The sequence below is a fragment of the Amblyraja radiata genome, chromosome 22, assembly GCF_010909765.2.
Source record: "Amblyraja radiata isolate CabotCenter1 chromosome 22, sAmbRad1.1.pri, whole genome shotgun sequence".
NCBI classification, from domain to species: domain Eukaryota; kingdom Metazoa; phylum Chordata; class Chondrichthyes; order Rajiformes; family Rajidae; genus Amblyraja; species Amblyraja radiata.
Window position 1 is genome coordinate 25,650,667 of NC_045977.1, and position 25,254 is coordinate 25,675,920.

Genomic DNA, 25,254 nt, shown 5'->3' on the forward strand with positions numbered 1-25,254 from the left:
CGAATGGAGTTTGTGTACAAATAATGTAGTTAGTAGATTTCTTTGAGCTATATGTTTTTAAATACCATATTTCCCGGCAATGAAGACGCTATTTTTTACCCAAAAATAAGGCACGAATATTTACCTGCGTCTTGGAGGCCGAAGGTTAGGTTGTTAGCCAAGAAAGATAGCGTTGAGAAGGAGGGGGTCGGGGATCATGCCAGCAACTCACTCACTCACCACTGCCACGACGCTCCAGCGCGGAGCCACTGCATTGCGACCGGGGAGGGAAGTAGCTTGGGTGGCTGCGAGCGCCCGCCGGGACCAGGCATCGGAACTGGACAGTGAGGGGACCAGCTCAAGAGCGGGTCAGAGCGCGATGGATAACAGGAGAGCAGGCGGTGGAGCTTTCTCCTGTGTCAGCGCGGGTAACCTCAATTGGTCCCTTCTTCACGCTGACACAGGGGTAAGCTCCACCACCCACTGTCCTGTTATCCATTGCCCGCTGAGCCGCTCCACTCTATGATCTTTGCTCTCGAGCTGGTCCCCTCACTGTCCGGTCTTCATTGAAAGACACAGACCGGGCAGTGAATACCATGCAGTATCACCCAGCGCAGCAAGTGAGGGCAGAGCAAATTCCTGCTCCCGACGGCAGTCTGAATTTAACGATTTGCGGGAAGCGGCTGACATGAGCGAGGCCGGCGAGCAGCAGGAGAGAGGTGTTCAGACGGAGAGCATTGCCAGAGGTGAGTGGACTGGCAGAAGGCGCTGAGATCTCGGCGGCCGCTCACAGCCACCCGAGCTACTTCCCTCCCCGGCCACAATGCGGTGGCTCCGCGCCTGGAGCGCCGCGGTAGCGGTGAGTGAGTTACTGGCATGATCCCCGACCCCCTCCTTCTCAACGCTCCTGCCCTTCCCGCAACTTTACCCCTGGCCAGACTCCCCACACGCTGTGAAAGGAACTCTCCCCCCAATTGGTCCCTTGGACTATTATTGTCATTCAATAAGATCACAACTGATTCAACTTGTCTCGGTGTGCTCCCGTTTTTCCCACCATCTCTCCACCTACCGTCACCCTCCACCCCCCACCCCCCACCCATTCAGTAATTCAGAATGAAGGAGATTTGGAAGTCTTGGGCAAATTCAATTGTTACTTTCTTTATTTTTATTTTTTATTTTTTTGAGCGTGAGAAATTCTATGTCCCGCCAACCTTCTTTCAAAATTTAGCAACTCAAAATGGGGGTGCGTCTTCGACGCAGGTGCGTCTTCATTGCCGGGAAATACGGTACTTTATTAAGAGATATGGCTTTTCAAGACTATATAAAAGTTGACTGACAGCTTACGGACAGGAGAACAATCTGCGCATACGTGGTTTAAGATTTTAAAAAAGCCGACTGACTGCCTACCCTGAGTAATTGCCCATGGCACGTGCCTGCGCTAGAGGCAGGAAACATTTTCCTGATGTTGGGGGAGTCCAGAATCAGGAGCCACAGTTTAAGAATAAGGGGTAAGCCATTTAGAACGGAGATGAGGAAACACTTTTTCACACAGAGAGTTGTGAGTGTGGAATTCTCTGCCTCAGAGGGTGGTGGAGGCCGGTTCTCTGGATACTTTCAAGAGAGAGCTGGGATAAGATAGATGTGATGGAGGTGAGCTGTTACACGATGAAGGTACTAAGACAAATGGAAAGTCACCCAATACATCAATGCATATTTCTACTTCATCCAAAGATAGACACAAAATGCTGAAGTAGCTCGGTGGGACAGGCAGTATCTCTAGAGAGAAGGAATGGGCGACGACTTTCTACTTCATCATCCCTTGTGTCCCTTAATTTGAATATCATCTTTCCCTCTATTTTCTACTCTCCCGCTCTCTTAGGTTTAAGTTGAGAGGGAAGAGGCTTAAAGGGGGACTGACAAATCCGATGGATAATTAAATTGGATGCTGTGTAAATTGCCCCTTGTGTTTAGGTTACTTGTAGAATCTGGGGGAATGGATAACAATATGGAGAGAATAGGGTTTGTGACCAGAAATGTCACCTTACCATGTTCTCCAGGGATGCTGCCTGAGCCGTTGAGTTACTCCAGCACTTTGGAGAAAAAAGCACTTTTCTTTTTTTTGTTGGAGAGAATAACGTTTAATTAGATGAGTGTAAATAGGTTGTTGATGGGTCAGTGTAGACTTGGTGGGCCAAAGGGCTGTCTTCCCTGCTGTATCTCAAAGTTTTCTATCCATAGTTCCATGTGGAAGTTCATTGATACAATTTACTTAGGAAACCCACTATATTTCATTCTCTTTTACTTGTTTGTTCTGCTGTGCTAAGATTGGAAGCTTCCCACTGTGCATAGTGGTTGCTCCTCAATCTTGCCCTGTGCTGGAAGTAAATTATTTTCACCCCCTCAGAGTCAAGCTGCCGTGCAAACTATGTTGCAAATCGTGCAGGTCAGTGCCCAGTTATTCTATGCATTCAACACTACCTGCGTTTGAGTTTCCATGGCAAATCAAAAAATGGTTGCTAGGTGACTTGGGCCATCACTTGCGATATAACACTTTGCACTGATGTGCAATACATGTATACGGACAGTGGTCATATCTCACTCCAGGTGAGAATGAGTGGCTTGAGACTGGAGGATAGGGCAGGGACATCAAGCAAAAGACAGAGGCTGAAGCAAAGACATCAGGGAGGGAATGGAAAAACAGTGGGTAAAGTGCGAGGGAAAGGGGAGAGCTGGAGGAAGGCGGTGTGAAAGGGCATGGAGGTCAGAGAGGTCATTGAAAGGGGCAGGCTGAGAAAACCTGGTGTTTTAAGAGAGGGGGAGACTGAGGCCAGATGGAATGGCTAGGGTAGTGGGATGTAGGAGCTGTGTGTGTGTGTGTGTGTGAATAGCATATATCTGTGTGGAGAGAGAATCATATTCTGTGTGTGTGTGTGTTCAGTCTGCAGCAGAGCTTGTCACCAATTATCACAGATTGTCCTGTCACGCTGTCGAGACCTCACACTTTTAAGCCCATGTAGTGGCTGGTTTGAAAAGTTTATCCTATGTCGAAAGAAATCACATAGACATCTTCCACAATGTGGAAAGGCGTAATCCTTGGCTGAGAGATTACCTAAGAAGAGCAACTACTTTACACACTGCCCCTGCATCGGGGAGACTAAGCGTAGGATTGGCGATCGTTTCGCCGAACACATCCGCTCGGTCCGCATTAACCAACCTGACCTCCCGGTGGCTCAGCACTTCAACTCCCCCTCCCATTCCGTATCCGACCTCTCTGTCCTGGGCCTCCTCCATGGCCAGAGTGAGGACCACCGGAAATTGGAGGAACAGCACCTCATATTCCGCTTGGGTAGTCTGCACCCTAGTGGTATAAACATTGAATTCTCCCAATTCCATTAGCCCTTGCTGTCTCCTCCCCTTCCTAGCTCTCCCTCAGCCCTCGGGCTCCTCCACCTCCTTTTTCCTTTCTTCTACCCGCCCCCCCCACCCTCCATCAGTCTGAAGAAGGGTTTCGGCCCGAAACGTTGCCTATTTCCTTCGCTCCATAGATGCTGCTGCATCCGCTGAGTTTCTCCAGCACTTTTGTCTGCCCCTGCACTCTCACCTGATCATTGTTAGATGTTGCATCACAGAAAATGCATGCATACCCCTTAACTGAGTAACAATTGGAGTCAGACTCATGCAGATAATGGATAAAATGTGGTCATAATTGGCATTGGCTCTTTAACCAAAACAGATGAAACCACTCACCTTGCCCAGGAGACCTGTTACTAAATTGCCAGAATGCATGAAATGTAAAATAATCTCAGGCAGGTTAAAATACCTCTTTCAGTCCTGTTCATTTGGAAGAATGAAATTGAACCAAATCAGTCAAAATATTGATTATTTTAATCAAGTAAGATAATGCATATGATTGGATCAGTATTCCAGAGATCTGGACTTTAATCCAATGCAAACTGCTGGAGGAACTCAGTGGGCCAAGCACCATAGGTGGAGGCAAATAAATTGTTAACATTTCAGATTGGGACCCTGTGAAAGGAACGAGAATGTAGAGTGAATGTGACGTAAAGAGGTGAGAGATAAGGGTGATAATCTGGTGAGTGAATTCAATTTTTAAATGAGGTTAGTAAAAGTGAGGGGAGAGGTAAGAAAGACACTGAAAAGGAAGGAGAAACTGAAAAAAAAATGAGAAAGAAGACATATGTATTCAGTAGAACCAAGGAACTGCAGATGCTGGTTTACAAAAAAACACAAAGCATTGGAGTAACTCAGCAGTTCAAGCAGCATCTCTGAAGGACAAGGATAAGTGATGTTATAGGTTGGGACCTTCTTCAGAATGCAATTATACAGAGTGGTGATTGAGGAAGGTGAAGAAAGTTGGATTGCGAGTAGTGGATGAGACTTTTGACATTTCTCGACCTCAACTTCCCATCCACCTTACATTATCTTCCAATCAGAACATCTGTCACCTAGGATAGGGCTTGATGTTTTGGCTATATTTGTGCCTCCCCCCTCTACTCCCAACCTCTGTTCCATGTGTTGAGCTCTCATCCATTCCCCAGCAAAATGCCCGACCTTTATCACAAACAGATACTGGAGATTGGTGCAGCAAGAAGCAATCAGTAAGATTCTACATGCAATCAGCATATACCATATAGAGATTTTTTTAAAAGAAATCCACTATATTTAAATCCCAATTAATAATCTCTTCACAAGAGCATACACTGAAAAGAAATAGCAGATTTCAAATTATCATTCTCCCCCCCAAACAGAACTGACTTTTATATATGGCATGTTTTAAATACTGGCAACTTGTTTAAAAAATGTCAAGACTATCAAAACAATGGACAATGTTAAATTTGCACATTCCGTACCTAAGGGATGCTGAATCGGCGAAGGGTTGGTTAAAATTGAAGTAGGGGATGAAAAATTGTCATTACTGATTGGGGCAGGAACACGTAATATCAACAAAACATTTTTTTAAATAAAACGTTTTTATTTAAACTTAGAACAACCAAGTTCCTTTTTTACCTGTGAGAGTTAAAAGCATTAACGTTTCAAAATACCACCAACCATACACCATTTAATTCAACCCAGGAATCACAATGCAAGAGTATAATCCTTTACGGTTGCCATTGAGGCCTGGTTGCTAGGAGGCTGGGTTTTTTTAAATGCCATTATTGCAAAGATTTTTTTCATATCCTTGCAAGTCTTTCTTCCACTTCTATGAATCAATGCATACCTACCCCCCCCTCGTGATGTTTGAAGTAGCAAACATTATTGAGAAAGCTTTCTTCAAGTAACTTATAATGGACAGAAAAATGTGGAAACAAGGAACTGCAGGTTCTGGTTTAAAAAAAAGACACAAAGTGCTGAGTCAGGCAGCATCTCTGGAGATCATAGATAGGTTACATTTCGGGACCCTTCTTCAGATTTAAGAAGTCCAAAGAAGGGTTTAAACCTGAAACGTCAACTATCCAGGTTCTCCAGAGATGCTGCCTGATCTGCTGAGTTACTCCAGCACTTTGCATCTTTCTTAATATTTGTTATAAGGTTTTTTGGGAATACTTTATAAATAGCTGTATGTGCCTATAGTGGTACTGATTCTGTGTACCTCAGCAACAAGATCCAGCTAGTCTAGATTCATGCTTACAACGACAAATGATTATCAAGCAACTAAAATCCCAGACGCAAACCAGGATCAATACCAAGGAAGGAACTCCTATAATACAATAGCAGGCTAGATGGCACAACTTGTTCAATCAGATCTTAAATAAGAATTGACAATAATTTTCATTTATATAGCAGTCTTCACAGATAGAAAAACGCTTGAAGTTGTTTCACGTGAGAATAATGTGACAAAAAAACTGGCTCCAAGCAAAAGAAGGTTAGCTGACCAAAGCGTGATCATGGGGTAGATGTTCATGTGTCTTGAGGAAGATGGAGAAGCAGAATGTTAATGAATAAGTCTCTGATCTGAGGAACAAAACAGCTGTAGGTAGATAGGCATGTTTGCAAATTATGAAATGCATCCCAAATGTTCAGATATGAATAAATACAACCTTCTTGGAGGTATATTTTTGAAGAAGGTTAGAGAGAGAAAGAGAGAGAGAGAGAGAGACAGGGTGGGGTGGCAGAAGACCGTGGAGAAGCATGAACACAAGAATGACAATTTAACCTGAGACACTGGCAGACTAGGAGCCAACAGAGGTCAACGAGGCCACATGGTGATACACGAACATGGTACAGACTACAAAGCAACAACAGAGATGGGACAGTGAAGAAGCAGGCAGTCCCGTTACCACACTGCTCCAGCAACCTCTGAGTGGAGGTCAGATGGAGTCTGCATGCTCTTTGAATATGTGGGTTTCTCTAGAGTCCTTCAGTTTCCTCCTATGTCTCAAAAAAAGGTTTATGTTAAATTAGCTGCTGTAAATTTATGAGTATGTGGTAAGAGAATTGGGGAGAAACAATGTGTTTATGCGAGAGAGCAAGTGTGTGGAAATACATAGAGGAGTGGGATTATGAGGGGCACAGAAGTGACGGGCCAAATCATTTTCTTTTATGTCATGAGAAGAATTTTGGATGAGTTTGTTGATGGAGGGTGAAGGATGGGAAACAGGCCAAGAGTTCATCTGAATAATTGAGTAGGGAGGCAACATGAGGATTGGAGGTAGTTTAAGCAACAGAGATGCGGTAGTATTACAAACACTTCCGATCAGGGAGGTGGAGATCAGGTAGTCTTAGAGATGAAATGAGGGATCCCTCAACAGTGGGTGAAGCCCAAATGCCCAAAATGTCACTAAAATCTAAAACCACATCAGCTTAAAGACTGCAAAATAGATTATAGCATTAGTACCATTTTAGATTACAAAAGATACAAAGGACATTTATTATCGCATACACCAAATGGTGTAGTGAAATTTGAGATTATATGCTCTCTCACTTTTCAGACTATATTTCTGTCTGATTTAGCCGTTGATTTCAGGTTTCCCTCTCTTTTTCTTTCTAATATATCACTCGGTTCGCAAGTGACAATTTTCCAACCTCCTCTATCATGAGGTCATTCTCTGCCCTCACATTCCATCACACTGACTTCCTATGTCAGTCTCTACATTTGTCACTTTCTCATATTCCATCACTTTTTTGCCCACATAATGGTCTCATACCCTCAGACTCTCGTAGAGTCGTATACAATGGATACATGCTCTTTGGCCCAACTCGTTCATCTTGACCGAGATGCCCCATCTAACCTAGCCCCATTTGCATGCGATTGGTCCATATCCCTCAAAACATTTCCTATCCATTTACCTGTCCAAATATTTTTTACTTCTTGTTATTGTACCTGCCTCAACTATGTCATCTGGCAGCACATTGTATATACCCACCGGGTGTGTACAAGTTGCCCATCAGTTTCCTATTAATTTTTCCCCTCTCACCATAAACCTATGCCCTCTAGTTCATGATTCCCCTTCCCTAGGAAAAAGAGTCTGTACATTCACCCTATCTATTCGTCTGATGGTTTTAATACACCGCATTGTTTTTGAGTGTCAGACTCATTAGGCCTTACTCTCACTGTCTGTCATTGTCTTTAGCCCCTCTGCATTTGCACATTGCTATACTTGAAATTATCCAGGAATTACATCTCTTCCACGTTGTAGATGCTCCAAGAATCACGTCTCTTCCTCATTAGCCTGCTGGATGTCAGAGTGGAGCCATCTGTTGTGTGTAATAAAATCAGCAAGACAGATGCAGACTTAGCTAAGAAACCATACTGCTCTTTCCACTGAAATCCTATGTATATAGATTTACATTTTCTTTTTACCTCTCAAGGCACATGACTCTGTTACTCCCAAATTCTTCTATGTTAGTAACTGGTCAGGATATCTGATTAGGGATGATATAGTACTGTAAAAGAGGACCATCGATACCTAGTGTGACTCAAACCTCAGGTGATACACATGGATTCACCATTTTGCAGCACCCAAGCGTCACAGTTTCCCTTTCCAAACTCCAGGGACTCTGGGGCAAATTATAATACCCACCCTGTTGTTTTCACTGAGATCCAGTATCTCACTACAAGCCAGAGACCAAGCAGAACATGGAAATCCTGTTGAACAGGTCTCAATCCTATGAAGTTCTGAGTAATTCACTCAATAAAAGAGCAGCAATTTTATTTACCACCCATCTATCTTAAAAGTCTTACATATGTGACAAAGTAGTATCCCAGACTTTCAAAGAGGATTCAAAATGCAGATTCTGGAAATTTAATATAAAACAGAAAATGCTGGACATATTCAGCAGCTGAGATAGGATCTGTGGAGTGAGAAACATTTAACATCTCATCCCAGTGCTGTGGAAAGAAGGGTTTGTATTGTGGGATACTAGCACAGTACTGGATCAGAAAGGAAGCGTATATTGAGACAATGCTCTATGTGAACTACATTTTTGTTGAAGGACAAGGTTAGACAGGTTAGATGCAGGAAGATTGTTCCCGATGTTGGGGAAGTCCAGGACAAGGGGTCACAGTTTAAGGATAAAGGGGAAATCCTTTAGGACCGAGATGAGAAAAACATTTTTCACACAGAGAGTGGTGAATCTCTGGAACTCTCTGCCACAGAAGGTAGTTGAGGCCAGTTCATTGGCTATATTTAAGAGGTAGTTAGATGTGGCCCTTGTGGCTAAAGGGATCAGGGGGTATGGAGACAAGGCAGGTACAGGATACTGAGTTGGATGATCAGCCATGATCATATTGAATGGCGGTGCAGGCTCGAAGGGCCGAATGGCCTACTCCTGCACCTATTTTCTATGTTTCTATGTTAGTCAGAATAACTTAAAATGAGCAAGTAGGAAAGGGATGACATAGGAAAAAGTAATCATAGAAAATCACAGGAAGGATATCAGTCAGACGTCCATATCCATGCAAGCAAAAAATAGACTTTTCTTAAGTTAAACCCCATTTCTAGCCCTAAATATGTAGCAAGCACCGTGAACATAGCCTCTACATTAGAATCGAGATATATATATACTCTAAAGAAACAAGGGATATATATTTGAGCCCTGCAGATCTGCATTTTGTACAGATCTCCAATCTAAAACTTTCCTTCACATTTACCCTTTGCTTTCTCCCACTGAGCGAATTTTGAATGCAACTTGCCACTTTCCCTCGATGTTGGATCCCTGATTTCCAGATCAGGCTGCTCTGCAGCAGTGTCATTGTGCTTCCATCATCAATTTTTTGAGAAAATTAAAAAAGGGTTAATCATTAGTCAGACAGAACTTCCCTTTAAAAAAATTATTGAATAACCTGTGCTACTTCACAGCTGCTGCCAGAGCCCTATATATAACTCCCGCTACAGCCTTAAATTCTTGCTTGTTTCTTAAATCCATCCATAAACTCTCTACAGCCTGCTTACTCTCACAATATCCCTTTATCACTCTATAATATCATCCTCAATTATATCTGCACCTCCCCATCTTGACTAACACAATCTTAGAATATTTACCAATAATTTCTTCACCTATTTTTGGCAAACTGGCCTGTAGTTTACTCAGTATATATATTTCTCTCTTTTTAAATGGCAATACCATATTAGCAGTCCTTTAGACCCCTGGCTATATATCCCTAGACTAGAAGGACCATATAAGATGATCAGCTCTGCTACGCCCCACCAGGACTTCTTTTCCTTACGAGTGTGGATATATTTTATCTAGGCCTGGGAATTTATTCCCTTTTAAAGAAGCTGGATCTCTTAAAATATTCTTTCTCTAAGTTTACCTTATTTAACATATTACTTTGTTCTCTTCAGTAACAATATTTATCATCACCTTCCTTCATGAAAACATGTGTAAAGCATTATTTTGGAACTCTACGTTTCATTTGCCTCCACACTCGAGTGCCTTTTTGGTTGGCAATAGTTTCTACTCTTCATTGATTCTATTTCCCTCTATGTATTTAACAAGCAACTTAGTGTTTTACTTGATTTTACCTGCTAATATTTTACCATAGACCTTCTGTGCCTATTTAATAAGTATCAAAATCAAAGGGAAGTACAGAAATCATTCAGCTAAAAGACAAAATAATTAAGCAAGAAGAAATACAAAAAACACTAAAAGTAGGTTAAAAGTGAGGCTAACATGTATTCTTCACAAACAAGAGACCTTGAAGAAAGCATTGAATGAAATGCAGGATAATAACATGGTGTGCATTATGGAAGCATGTCTCCAAGATGGTTTGGACTGGGATCAAAACCAAAGTACAAGATTGGTAGGAAAGGTAGGACAATTGATAAATGGAGAGCAGCAGATTGTGTGATTAAGAATTAAATATCACGTTGTTCAAAAAAACATCATTTCAGAAAGCAGTTGATGGAGTGTTTAAGTCCTTTTAAGAAATAGGTAAGGATTTAGGACAACAGTGGGAGACGTTTGGAGGCCTCCAACACCAATTGTGAAGTGGTGGAATGTATAAATGCAGACATTAGACAAGTATGAATGAGAGTATGAGGGATTTTAACTTTCATATAGATTGGGACAAACAACCCAACTCATGTCTTATCCTGATTATATTCTAGCTCATGTTCTTGAGAGAATTCAGGAAGTTTATTGCCACGATAGGTCCTAGAAATTAAAAGAAAGAAGATCATGTTACATTTATTAATGAGTTACGAGTTAGGTTTGGCAAATAGTCTAGCTATACAATATTGTATATGAAAGGAAACATGACAATTACTTCCTATGTTTTTAGACTTCTGCCAGAATTTCTCTGATGAGTCATAGATCACCCATGGTAAACTAGAAAAATTGCAAAATCAGTGGGAGGTGTTCAAATACATATTTTATATATATATATATATATAAAACACAGTTAATACTGTGCAGAAACAAGAACTCTATTTTCCAAATAAAAACCAGCCATGAACAACTAATGAGAAAATGAACAAAATAAAATTAAAGAAAAAATGCTATTAATGCAAAAGCTGGTATGACTGGTCTTTGTCTCTATCCCAGTTAACAAACAGTGACAAACAATAGCATCTACTAAAAGGGAGTATGAAAAGGATATAAAAGCCAACAAAATACTTTTACAAATTTGTTAAAATCTTGAAAATAGATGATGTTAATATTGAAACGAAAATAAAGCAGTGGCCGTTGTGTCGATTAATTACATGTATCAATATTTACAGCAGGGGAAGATAATAGCACGCTAGGCACCCCTTGTAATATTGAATCAAGGATAGGAACAAAATCAGTAGAAGCAAAATCACAGTAATAAAGAAAATAAAGCAACTGATGAATGACAAATTCGATATATCTCTTTGTTTTGAAGGAAGTGGTTGAGATCATTGTGGATGTGCTGTTTAATTGGCAATAATGTGACAACTGGCCTCAGATATTCATGCAATAATCAAAGATAGACAAAACTGTACATAGAGTTGATGAAAACAATAAATGATAAAAGGATAATAAACAATTAGATAAAGTTGTGGCAAATAAAATACAATGCAGTTAAATGGTCCTAAACTGATCAGAACACTTTTCAAAAGGTGACAAACAGTAGATACCACAGAGACAGGTATGTGGAGTTGGGTTATGCGATAGCCATGATCTCATTAAACATGAAAACTGCCTGGAGGCTCAAATTGGCCTCATCCTGCTCCTATCCCTGGATTTTGAGGGATAAACCAGATCATTCATTAGTTTTAGATGTTGAATAGATTAATTCACCTAAGGTGGCATCTGCTCAACCCATCATGCCTGAGCAGACTCCTTGAAACGGTAAACCATTAGTTCTGCTTTCTGCAAATATTTTTCAAGCATTTATCTAAATTCCTTCTGAAAGTTACGACTCAAATTTTATCTTTTTAAAAACTGAATTCCAAATCATATTAATTTATGGATTTGTAGATTTCTTAATTTATTGATTCCCAGGATAATGGCTCAGGCACACGGTTAGACACACCCATGACTATGGGAAGGAAATTCTCATTCTTCTTATTCCTGGCAGCGGTACTTGTTGGGTGAGCCAATGGTTGTATGACTCTATTGTACACAGTGAAATACTCTCATTTTCGATTCTTTAGTTCTTTTGGTGAAAGACACACTTGCTAATGGAAACACTTCCTCAGCCTTCTTTGGTTTAAAATAAACAATCTGACCCACGCAACTCTCTCAAATTCCGAATGGCTTTCTAAACGTGCGTCACCAATATCACCAGCAATTGGTTAATCAATGGGGAAGAATTATTTTAACTTTTAAGTTAGTTTTATTGAGAGGACAGGCAGAAACATTGTCTCCACCTTTGATGTCATTATTTTAAAAAGTATAATCAGATTTCAATAAAGTTGGTATTAATCATAGAAGTGAAAAAATAATAAATATTTACAGAATCTCAAATCCACGTGCAACATTTAATGCAAGTTAACAGAAAGATTAAAAAAAACATTCAAGCAGAACAGTACAGCATAGGAACAGGCCCTTCAACCCACAAGGTCTGTGCCAGACATGATGCTAAGATAAATTTATCTCATCTGCCTGCACATGATCTATTTCCCTTCATTGCATGCATATTCATATGATAATCTAAAGACCTCTTAAATGCCTCATTATATCTGCCTCCATCACCACTCCAGTCAACACATACTAGCACCCACCAGCCCTCTGTATAAAATCTCCTTTATACTTTGCCCCTCACACCTTAAAGCTAGGCCTCTAATCTTTGACATTTCCACCCTGGGGAATAGGTGCTAATTGCCGACCCTATCTGTGCCTCTCATAATTGTCCATACCTCTATTAGCTTTTCCCTCAACCTCCAGCATTCCAGAGAAAACTACCCAAGTTGGTCCAACTTCTTGCAGTTAATACCCATCAATCCAAGCAGGATTATAGCAAACCTTTTTGCACCCACATCCTTCCTGTAATATAACTGGGGTTTAAAAAAAAATCATAAAAACACTTGTTCCCCATTTGAACATATTTATTAGTTATGAATTTTTTGAAATGGTGAGCGGTGGCTGTTTGACTGATAAGCAAGGATCATCGAGTCTGCTAATAGATTCTATTTCCATCCAATTGGATGTGGTTCACAATAATGGACATATCAGGAACCAATAACAATGAAATTAGGAATCGCAAGGTAAAATCACCAGAAGTATCTTCAATATGACATGTCAACACTAATCACTCCATCCTAGTTTTACTAATGGTACACAATTAAGAATAAAGTTGAAAATTCTTGTACTAGAAAGCCCCACCACTGATAGCAAATTCCAGCCATTGATACATTTCTAGAAAAAAGCAAAGATAACCATAATACATTTTGTGCTGTCTCCATGGTGATATGTCTCCAAGGAAATCTCAAATAATCTCAGTGGGTAAAGGGGCAATTATGGGCATACAGGTTTTCCACTACAGACTGGTGTTGATTGGTTTAGGATGCAAGGGTACACACAGATAGCCACATTTTAGAGGGAACAGGAATATGTTCTACATTCACCTGCATTAGGGTTTGTGAACATCCAGGAATTTAAAAAAAATGTTCTTTAAACTCCTTTGTTTTTACTGAGAATTGCAGCACAGGAACAGGAAAATTCTTCAAACATCACTCTAGGACCAGGAATTTAGTGGGAAATGGGAGAGAGGTGAAGTTATGTGTTGCCTCTCTATTTGATCTCTATTAGAAGGACATTTGTTCAAACACAATTCCAGACTTGTACACGTAATTTAAATCAATTCCAGTGCCATGTCATCCTTTTTATTGTCATCATGCAAAACAACAATTGTACAGTGCAAAATGTTGAGACTATACTGTCAGTGGAGGCAAATCTCAGATTAAAAAAAAACCTGATACAGTGTCTATTAATGCGGAAATAACTGTTGAACATATGACCATAGAGTACTTCCAGCATCATGACTAACATTTATTTGTCTACCAATATAATGATGTTTCTGTTTGTAGAACCTTGCTGGTGAAAATCTCTGCTGTTTTAGCCTGTGTAATAATGAATTCAAATTAATTTCCTGATCGCAGATTATCTTGGGCTTTTCCAAGATAGTGAATTATCTGTACACTTAAAGGCGTTTTGCATTTTAGAAGAAACACATTGAATGAATCATGTAACAAATTACTTCAGATGTTCAGTGACTTTAGTGTAGGTATGATGCAAACATGGTATTTGTCTAATCCATGGTTGCAGTTAGAACATGGAAGTAGGAGTGCATTGACTACATATGATTGTAGTGAGAGTCTGACTATGACTCTCACTACAATCCACTAGATACTCACTTATTTGGACAACACTTGATTAATGGTCAGTAGACTAGTCACTGCCTCTGATGAACCAGTCCTTCTTGCAATTTGAAAAGTGAGAATAGGATGTGACATTTGTTTTTTATAAAAAAACTTATGTCAGAAACAGAATTTGCATTTCAGGTCAATGACTCTTCATCAGATGAAACTTCCAGCATTCCCTTTTGAAATTGGTGGAATCCCATAACATGCAGATAATGGAGGTGAGAAAACAACCTGCCATTTGGTTCAAAGGTAATGCATATAGGAATGGACCACATGAATGTTCAACCTTATACCAGATTAATGAACACAGAATTAACACAATTATTGCATATTTTGCTTGATTAAGGGTTATAAAAAAAACAAACCTATGATCAAAGTATGCATCCCAAAGTGCTTATGAGATTTATAAGCAATAGAGATTTATTTTTAAAGTGTAATCATTGTTGCAATATCACAAAACCAGTCAGTTTTGCACAGCAAACTCCCACACTATATGAAAATAACCAAATCATTGTGGTGCTGGTTGAAGTATAAATTTTGGACAAAAGATTGGGAAAAAAAACTCTTCAGCAATATATTGGCCATGATATTTTTACATTTACATTTTCTATTGTTAAAGGCACCACTTAACACAATATAACATTTCCGCAATACTTGCACCGTCCTGCTTAAGTCTCCAGAGCAGGACTTGAGCCTTCTGACTGAGGCAAGAGTGCGATCATCACCTTTCAACCATTCACTGGGGTGGGGAATGAGTTTTACTATCTAGAGTACTATCCAAGTACACCAATGTTGACATGCAGCCAGAACATCACACATTTATAACTTGTGGTTACCCATTATTACCCTGCTTCAATTTCATTACCTAATTTGACAGAAGAGAAAAGAGGACCACTCTTCCCCCATACCCCTCACACAGAGTGACATAGACAAGCCTCAGAGTGTGCCTTAACCCACTGGTAACATGTTGCCCTTATATTTCAGTCAGTCTAATTAGTAAACCTAATATACAATTCCAAATGTAATACGTACATGCACATATAAATAAAACGACTCCTTACGTTGAATCATCCTCCCTTTAAGATCTCTGCATATGCCTCTCAGGACAGACAGCCTTGCACTTAAAACCAGTTTAAAAAAATCCGTGGGTTTCAATTTGCATTGCCAGCCCTCCAGATACTAGCAGACAGGTTATCCTGTTCGAGCTTTCTGTATAGCCGGCAATACAGACTGCATCAGCAGTCAGCCGAGGGGCCTCTCCTCTCTTCAAAGACACGCCACAGAGAGAGAGAGAGAGAGAGAGAGAGAGAGAGCGAAATAAGAGAGAAAAGCATTGCAGAGGGAAAAAATGAAAAGCCAAGTAGACTTACATCGGATGGTGCTTCTTCAGTTTCTGAAGAGATTTACCCCTGCAAACAGTACTTTCCCCTTCTCCTCTTAAAAGGTATTAGAGTTTGGAATTGAAAATATCAGGGACTGAAATGCCCAGCTGATCCTGTCCAGTCTCCCTGCTGCAGAAAGAAATCGAACATCCAAAGCATGCGTTAGATAGGAAAACCAGTTACCACTGGCCACTCCGGATCTCTGCTCTGCGACGCCGATCCGAATTAGGATCGACTCTGATCTTCCCCCATATTACCCCCCCCCCCCCCCGGTCCCGCCTCCTCCTCCCGTTCACTAGATCAAGTCAGACGCATTAATTCACAGCAATCCTTTGCCCTCGGGTAGGTGCTTTGTTTTTTTGTTGCGGGCACTGCTAATAGCTTGGAAGATTTACCTGCAGTCATTTTCTGTTTCCCAGGTCTTCTTTATCTGTTCCACTGGGAATGTGTGTGTATGACAGAGGGGGGGAAGACGGGGGTGGAGGGGGGTGGGGTAGATTTAAAAAAAACCCAATCTAGATCCTTCAGAAATCCAGAGAGAGGAAAAATGCAGAATTTTTATTAACTCTTCATTCTTTCTGCGCAATCTCAGCAGCCATGTTGTTCCAACTCACAAGAGAGAGAAAAAAAAAACAATTAAAACCCAGTGGCATCTAAATGGATGGGTACTAATCTCTGAAGTCCACCGTGTACAGTTTTTTTTTCACACATAGCTAAATCGTAGATTTCTCGCAGCTGGGGCAGGGGAGGGAGGTCCCTGTGAAGAGGTACTTCCCCTTGTCAGGTAGACTCGCAGATGCAGTTCTGCTGGCAGCTGTCCGGTTGTGTTGGGAATATGGGAAGAGAGGAGGAGGAGGAGGAGCTCGCACCGGGACCTGCTTCAAAAGGTGATGACCAGCTCCCCATCCTAATGAGTGCACTTTCTTAATGAATTATAAATGTTTTAATTAGAAGTGTAAAGCCTGTTGGATTAATTCATCGTTAATCCACAATAACTGGATTTGTTTAAAATGCTGATGGGTACCCACAAGGAGAGAAAAGGGGGGTTTATTGTGAGGGAAAAAATAGAATCATCCTGTCACGTCTTCTAAAAATGGCACATTCTTTGCACTGTAAAAACTAATTAAATATTTGGAGGCATATCCAGTTTCTCACATTCAACATCCCCATTTCAAAGTAGGATTCCAAAGGATCAAATACTTTTCTCGCATTTGTTCATACAATTAAAGAAGAACAGCACCACTTCCTATTCACTCCTATCCGACATGTTTCAAATGGGTGATTCTTTCCATTTTATTCCTATTTTATAGAATACATGGATGCATCACCCTCCCATTTACTCACATTTTTTTCAGGCAGACAATATATCTGCTCAAACAACAGGCTGGTGATACTTTAGAGTTGTGATGAAGGAGCAGAAAATGGTGTTCTGCTGTTATACTGCGGTCCTCCCGGCCCCCCATGTGAATGTGAGACCCCCCAATGCTCATTTCAAGAGTAAGGTTGTTTTCTCCTTGTCTTGACCACCCACTCAGCCTCTCTTTCTACAATGGATGCTTGATATACACAACTTTACAACAGTGACTATTTTAAAAGTATTTTATTGATTGTGAAATGCTTTAGGAACATGGTATGAAAGCTGAGACAAATTCAAGTTGTTGTTGCTTTCATTCACCCCTCTGTTCACAATTTGAGGACCAAACCTCTTTCCACTCCCATTGCATACAATGCAAATAGATCTCTCATCTTCCCATTCAGTCCATACACCCAGAGAATTAGAATCAAAGAGTTATGTAGTGTTGAAACAGGCCCAGTGGCCCAACTTGCCTACGCTGACCAACCTGACCCATATACACTAGTCCCACCTGCCTGTGTTTGGCCCATATCGCTCAAAACCAATCCTATCCATGTATCTGTCCAAAATGTTTTTTAATTGCTGTGATTTTCTTTTCCATCAATCTACACTCGCCTCAATTATAGGTTATGGAACAGCATAGCGACAGGTTCTTTGGCCCACGATGTCTGTGACGAACATGATGACAAAATAAGCTAATCGCTACCCTTACACATGATCCATATCCCTCTTTTCCCTTCATATTCATGTGTCCATGTAAAAGACTTAAACATCATGATTGTATCTGCATCCATCACCATCTCTGGCAGCATGTTTCAGGTACCCACCACCCCATGTGTAAAAAAACTTGCTTTGCCATATTTCCTTTAAACCCCGCCCCCCCCCCCCCCCCCCCCTCCCCATCCATTCTTAAATCTATGCCCTCTAGGGAACTGTTTGACAATTCCACCCTGGGAAAAAGGTTCTGACAGTATCCTATCTATGCCACTCGTATTGTATATACTTTAATCGGTTCTTCCCTCAGCCTCTGCCACTCCAGAGAAAACAGTCCAAGTTTGTCCAATCTCTCCTTATACAGTGCATTCAGAAAGTATTCAGACCCCTTCAATTTTTCCACATTTTGTTACGTTACAGCCTTATTTTAAAATTGATTAAATTCTTCTTTTTTTTCATCAATCAACACACAATACCCCACACACATGAAAAAGCAAAAACAGGTATTTAGAAATGTTTGCAAAGTACCGGTAATTAAAAATAAATAACTGAAATATCACATTTACATAAGTATTCAGACCATTTGCTATGACACTCAAAATTGAGCTTAGGTTCATTTTGTTTCCATTGATTATCCTTGAGATGTTTCTGGAACTTGACTGGAGTCCACCAGTGGTAAATTAAATTGATTGTTCATGATTTGGAAAGGCACACACCTGTCTATATAAGGTCCCACAGTTGACAGTGCATGTCAGAGCAAAAACCAAGCCATGAAGCCAAAGGAATTGTCCGTAGACCTCAGAGACAGGATTGTGTCGAGACACAGATCTGGGGAAGGGTATAAAACAATTTCTGCAGCATTGCAGGTACCAAAGAGCACAGTGGCCTCTGCATTCTTAAATGGAAGAACTTTGGAACCACCAGGACTCTTCATAGAGCTGGCTGCCCAGCCAAACTGAGCAATCGGTGGAGAAGGGCCTTGGTCAGGGAGGTGACCAAGAACCCGATGGTCACTCTGACAGAGCTCTAGATTTCCTCTGTGGAGATGGGAGAACCTTGCAGAAGAACAACTATATCTGCAGTACTCCACCAATCAGGCCTTTGTGGTAGAGTGGCAAGATGGAAGCCACTCCTCAGTAAAAGGCACATCACAGCCCGCTTGGAGTTTACCAAAAAGCACCTAAAGGACTCTCAGACCATGAGAAACAAGATTCTATGGTCTGATGAAACCAAGATTGAACTATTTGGCCTGAATGCCAAGCATCACGTCTGGAGGAAACCAGGCAAATCTGCTCCAGAGCGTTCTGGACCTCACACTGGGGCCAAAGTTCACCTTCCAACAGGACAACGACCCGAAGCACACAGCGAAGACAACGCAGGAGTGGCTACGTGACAAGTCTGTGAATGTCCTTGAGTGGCCCAGCCAGAGCCCGGACTTGAACCCGATCGAACATCTCTGGAGGGACCTGAAAATAACTGTGCATCGATGTTCCCCATCCAAGCTGACAGAGCTTGAGAAGATCTGCAGAGAAGAATGGGAGAAATTACCCAAATACAGGTGTACCAAGCTTGTAGCGTCATACCCAAGAAAACTTGAGGCTGTAATCACTGTCAAAGGTGCCTCAACAAAGTACTGAGTAAAGGGTCTGAATACTTATGTAAATGTGATATTTCAGTTATTTCTTTTCAATTACTTTGCAAAAAATTTCTAAACACCTGTTTTCGCTTTTTATTATGGGGTATTGTGTGTAGATTGATGATAAACAAAAATTCTTATTCATTTTAGAATAAGGCTATAATGTAAGAAAATGTGGAGAAAGTGAAGGGGTCTGAATTCATCTGAATGCACTGTAGCTATACTCTCTAATCCAGATAGCACCACATAGTAAATCTCTTCACCCAGTCCAAAGCCTCCACATCCTTCCTGTAATGGAGTCACTAGAACTGCACACAGCACTCCAAATGCAGCCTAACCAAACTTTTATAAAACCGCAACATGACTTCCTGACTCGTACTCAATGCCCCAACTAATGAAGGCAAGCATATCATGTGCCTTCAAGCGGGTTAATCCACTCTCAGTTTGTCTTGTTACAGAGAAAGACAATACACAACTCCTTCTGGCCAGAACTAGAATTACATCTTCAACACACAAATTCAAGTGAGTTTATTGTGTGATATTAGATTGCACATCAACTGAAATATGAATATGGAACCTGGTATGTCCATTGCAGTAATTCGGAGCTGCATTATGGGTCTCAAGACCACTTTAGAAGAAGAGCAATGTGACTACACAGTTAGCTCAACCAATATTTAGCAATCAATTAAAATCAAGCAAAAGTTAAATGCACTTTCATCTCAATACTGCTTGTTGTTTAGTTTAGTTTAGTTTAGTTTAGTTTAGAGATACAGCATGGAAACAGGCCCTTCTGCGCAACAAGACAGCGCCGACCAACGATTCACGCACACTAACAGCGATGGGCCACTTAAAAGAGAATATAAATATGGTTAAATCATTCATTTACTTCTAGATGCAGAAGGGTTGAGGAATATGGTGAGAAGACAAGGTACAGAGCAATCAAAAGAGTGTAATTCCTTACCATAGTATTAGTGATGTTATACGTTGATCAGTGCAAGCTTTGGACTAAAGCACAAATGTGTTAGTAGTAACTAATTTGTATTAGCCTTGGTCCTATATCAGAATGGCAGGGGTTTATAAACCCCTCTGAACTGGCCTGCTGAAGTAGTATGAGCAGTATTGCATTATCATTTTAGTTTACTTTAGTTTAGAGAGACACCATGGAAAGAAGCCTTTAGGCCCACTGAGTCCATGCCAACCATTGATTACCTGCACACTAGTTCCATGTTATCCCACTTTCACATCCTACACACCGGGGGCAACTTATAGAAGCAAATTAACCTACAGACCTGCACGTCTTTGGAATGTGGGACAAAATCCAAAAAAAATCCATGTGGTCATAGGGAGAACGTGCAAACTCCGCAAAAACAGCACCCATAATCAGGATCATACCCAGATCTCTGCACTGTGAGGCAGCAGTTCTACCGCTGCGCCACTGTGCCACCCTAGTTGAGAAATTAAATTAAAACCCAAGTTAACCACACAGGTGCACATAAAAAACATGGTACTATTTAGGGTGGCAGAGTGGCGCAGCGATAGAGTTGCTTCCTTGCAGCGCCAGAGGCCTGAGCTCGATCCTGACTACAGGCGCTGTCTGTGCAGAGTTGGTACATTCTCCCTATTAGCTTTCTTCGAGTGATTCATCCCACATTCCAGAAACGTGCAAGTGTTTAGGTTATTTGGCTTCTGTAAATTGCCTCAAGTGTGTAGGATGCGAAAGTGGGATAACATGGAACTAGTGTGCAGGTGATCGGTGGACTTTGTGGGCCGAGGTGCCTGTTTGCATTCTGTATCACTTAAGTAAAAAGCAGTTCTCTCTGATGTCTCTGTCAGTATATCTCTCTCAGATGATACAATCAATTTTATTTTGTTACTAGACCAAGTGCAGACCCGTTGGGTCTGTTCCCCCAACGTGCGGTTGAGGGAGCTTGCAATATCCAATCGGCCACTGTGTTCACTACTACGTTTTAAAAAGTAGTTCAATAATTCTAGAATACTTTGGGAAGTCCTGAGGCATTTAAACATGCAAGTTTTTTTCTAAACTATCTAATTTTCCATTTGGCATTGCCTTATTATCCATTCATTTGATATGATTTCACTGGAAAGACCAGCATTTAATGTCTCTTCCTTCAAAAGACTAACTTTTTTAAACTGTTTCCAACTTTTGTGATGAGAACACAGTATATCTCTAATAGTATCTAGTAATGTGCTTAGAATTTTGATCAATTGATAATGAATAAATGATAATATATTTCCAGATTTGGATGACTCAAAGGGTACCTTGCAAATTGTGGTATTTTCATGCACCTACTGCCTTTGACCTCCTGGATGGTGAGTTTGGGAGGGGCCATCAATGAAGCCTTAGTGAATTGCTTCATTCCTTGACTTATGGGAAGGTAAGCAATCAACACTGGGCCTAAGTTGGTTTAAAGACACCTTGGGCTAATGAGCAATGAAAAAAAACCAACAGGATGACCGCAGTCCATTGATCCATCTGGGAAAGAAAGGCACATAGAGTTGTTGGAAGGTCATTATCTTGGACGGGGCAGTCCTTGCAGCAACCAAAACAGCTCAAAATTTAATGCATTACCATTGCGCTTGTTAGTTGTGAGCTGCCAACAGGACCTAGTCCCAAATAAAATAATTCCTTTTAAAAGGAGCATAGAAAAATATCCTTATGTTGAACAAAATTAATTGCACTTCTACAGTAACATTCACAACCTCAGTAATGAAGGACATTGAAAAAGTGTCATCATTCTAATGCTTGGAATGTAGCAGTCAAATTGCAATCAAACATCTCCTACAAGTGTAAATAACAATATCTTAAGAAATTGTTTGAGTGACATTAGCTGACCGATTAATAGTGACATGGTCTTAGTGTATTATTGAAGTAAAAACCTATCATCCAGACAGAAGGAACGGTCAGTCTTTCTATTTGTAGGTATTGGCTACTCCTCAGCAGTGGCTCCTTCAGCAATATCCAAACAATAGTGCAGTTCTTCCAGTCATGTTGAACGTTTTGTCTGACAGCCATTTCTAAAAGTGCAGCCAGTCCTTGCCCTATACATGTCAGAATGAATTTTGTCTCAAGTCTCTGAGGTGGCATCTTGAACCACATCATCAAGGACCCACACTACCTTGGCCACTCTTTCATTTCAATCCTGCCTTTGGTAAGAAGGTATAGGGGTCTGAAAACTGTAACATTCAGGTTCAGGAATAGCTTCTTCCCAATGAACACCAAGAACTCCAAGTAAACTCTGAATTACAAACTGCTTTGATTGCTAGGAACTTCAGGCTTTGTTTTGTTTTTTACACTATACTGGGGTTTTATTTATTTATTTTTAAAATGTTTATTATATTAACGATTGGGTACTCTGTTTACAGATATGTTGTGTTGCGGCAAGTAAGAGTTTCATTGTTCAGTTTTGGTTCTTATGAAAATAAAACATTCTTGGCTGTTGAACCCAAGGCATTTTAACATGTTATGCCTGTACCATCAAATAGAATGAGGTTTTATTGTCATTACCTCTTTCGAGATGATAAGACTTCATTTTAGTAAACTAAGTTACCTACCTCACAGTAATGTTGGGCAGCATTGTTCCTTTGCATAATGTTTAAACAGCATTGAATACTTAAGATGTAACTGTCCAATTGACGTAATCAAAACATTTCCAGTGAGGTCTCTTTGGTGGAATGACCCCTGATGTGGCATTGTCACACAAGTCCCGTTTCTTTGCTGCTCTTCATATGTGCTCCTCCGTTTTCATTTTACTGAGGTTACAGATTACCATAGAAACTTCCGGTTGGAACTAGGCAACAGCAGGCAGATCACAAGCTTCTAACAATACATTAGAGATTTCTAATTAAAAGCCAAGCCACTGCCACCTGCAGAGATAAAACTGGTGAAATGTCTCACATTATGAAACAGCGTTTCTCCTCCTGCTATCCAGTGGAGCTATATTTTCATTTTAGCTTTTTGTCCCGTTACTGGATTTTACACCATAAAGGCTGGCCAGTCAACCCATCTAATTTGTGCTGGGTGTTTTTATATACCAGGTCTCCTCCATTCCATCTCATCTCTTTCAGAACAAGCTGATTTATTTCAGAGTACAGCTTCGTGGTAACGAGAAGCTTCATAAAACAATCTCATGTCCCATGTCTGCACCTCTAAATATTAATAATTATCCCCATTTAATCCATTGGGCTATTTCACTATTTAATTAGTTCAATGTTGATCTGTTTATTGCAGAAATGATACAATTTTGCTTACTTTGGTTCCGTATGGCAGTGATTAACAAAAATCTATCGTTATCATTTTAAAATATCAAATTAACCCTCAAGTATTTTGGGGGAGAGAGTTCCAGAGCTCCACAAAAAAATTGTGGGATGTAAGGAATTTCCAATGCTAAATAATATTATGGCAAGTCTGATTTTAAAAATAACTTGCATGCATAAATCATTGCTGCAAATTTAATGTCTGATTCAGAAACCTTCTTGTGTTCAGCATCTCTCCAGTAAATGGATGTTACAACCTTTACATTCAATAATAAATTTGTGTTGCCTTATGTCCAGTTGTCTGACAATATGATTTGGGGACCCTAATGTTAAAATCTGGCATTAAATAAACTAAACACTATAATTTCACACGTTTCTCCTGAATTTCAGTAGTCAGTCTAATTAGTTCCAAAAGGCCAACTAATTAATACTTTTGTGAGATGCCGACACCCCTGTGCCAGTTCTAACAGAGCTTTGCATTGTCGGAGGTGAATCCTTTTGAATAAATCAGTAAACTGAGATTTTGTTTGCTCTCAAAGGTGGATATAATATAAATTTCCACCCATGGAAATATTTCAATGGTTCAATGGTGCTTTATTGTCACATGTACTGAGGTACAGCAAAATTCATTTTTGTATACAATACAGTACGAGTATCACTATACATAAGCACTTAGGTTCATCTTAAATAAGTATCTCAGATACAGTACGTGTATAGTAGTAGTATACCTAGACAGTATACAGTCGTAAGGTTTGACTCAATTTCTTAAGTCCCAGTTGTTGTTAGTGAAGCGTTCTTTTGACCTGACCATGAAGGCCTGTTGGCCTGATGGTGTTGCAGGGTTGGCCTGGCGAAGCGTAGCCGTGGTGTCCTCCACCGGCGTCTGTTCCACGAGCTTGGCCTCTTGGAACAGTGCCCAGTCCAGCCAAGCCCCAGACTCTTTCAGTGCCTCCAAGGCCCATACCACCATTGAGGCAGAACACTGTCTCCCGCAGCTGGTCACCTTACGTCCTACTCTCTCCTGTCTAGGCAGGCGAGCCAGGTCTGTGCTTGGGTCTGGCCTCGGTATGCCGGTGTTCGACCTTGCTTCTCCCAACCATCCTCACCGACTCCCTCCTCTTCGGTAATCCAGACTTTAAGGGATGAGCAGGGGCTGGCCGTCGTGCTTTCCTACTAATTGGCCATAATCCTCCAGGTCTTCTTGCGTCCAGCAGTGCCACCCACCGGGTCTCTCCGGCCGGGTACCCAGTCCATGGTGGGCAAGCAGGGCCTTCTGTGAGGGCTCCCGGTCTTCAGCGCAGGCCATGGCGGGCAAGCCGGGCCTGTTGGTGGGTCTGGCCGTGGCTTGTCGGAATTCTCCCGCCGCACGTGGGCAGAATAGCAGGTGAGGCCTGCCTGGTGTTCTGGCCAATATTTATACTCTACCAACATCAGTAAACAAATCACATTAAATGTATGTATACTGTTTTATTTAAAATTAGTAAGAAAATGGTACAGGAGATGTTACTGAGACCAAACTTAATAAATCCCAGGATTCAATGCACACGACAGAGTTATGAAGCTGGTGGCTATAGAGACGGTGATCTATCACTCTGTCTCTCGCCCTCATTTTGTAAAATCAGA

The 25,254-nt window shown here is 40.9% G+C and overlaps 1 protein-coding gene across 2 annotated transcripts in view; it reads right to left on the reverse strand.

The window, feature by feature from the left end:
* Window positions 1–16,496, reverse strand: part of rai1 (retinoic acid induced 1) — a 38,499-nt gene extending 22,003 nt beyond the window's left edge. Inside the window, exon 1 of one of the 2 annotated variants that reach the window (XM_033040779.1) lies at window positions 16,048–16,496. The gene's annotated coding sequence lies outside the window, so the exon portion shown is untranslated. Of the gene's footprint in view, window positions 1–15,640; window positions 15,824–16,047 lie in introns of those variants that run through there. The other variant, XM_033040778.1, reaches the window with a different exon arrangement.
* Between the last annotated feature and the right edge of the window lie 8,758 nt (window positions 16,497–25,254).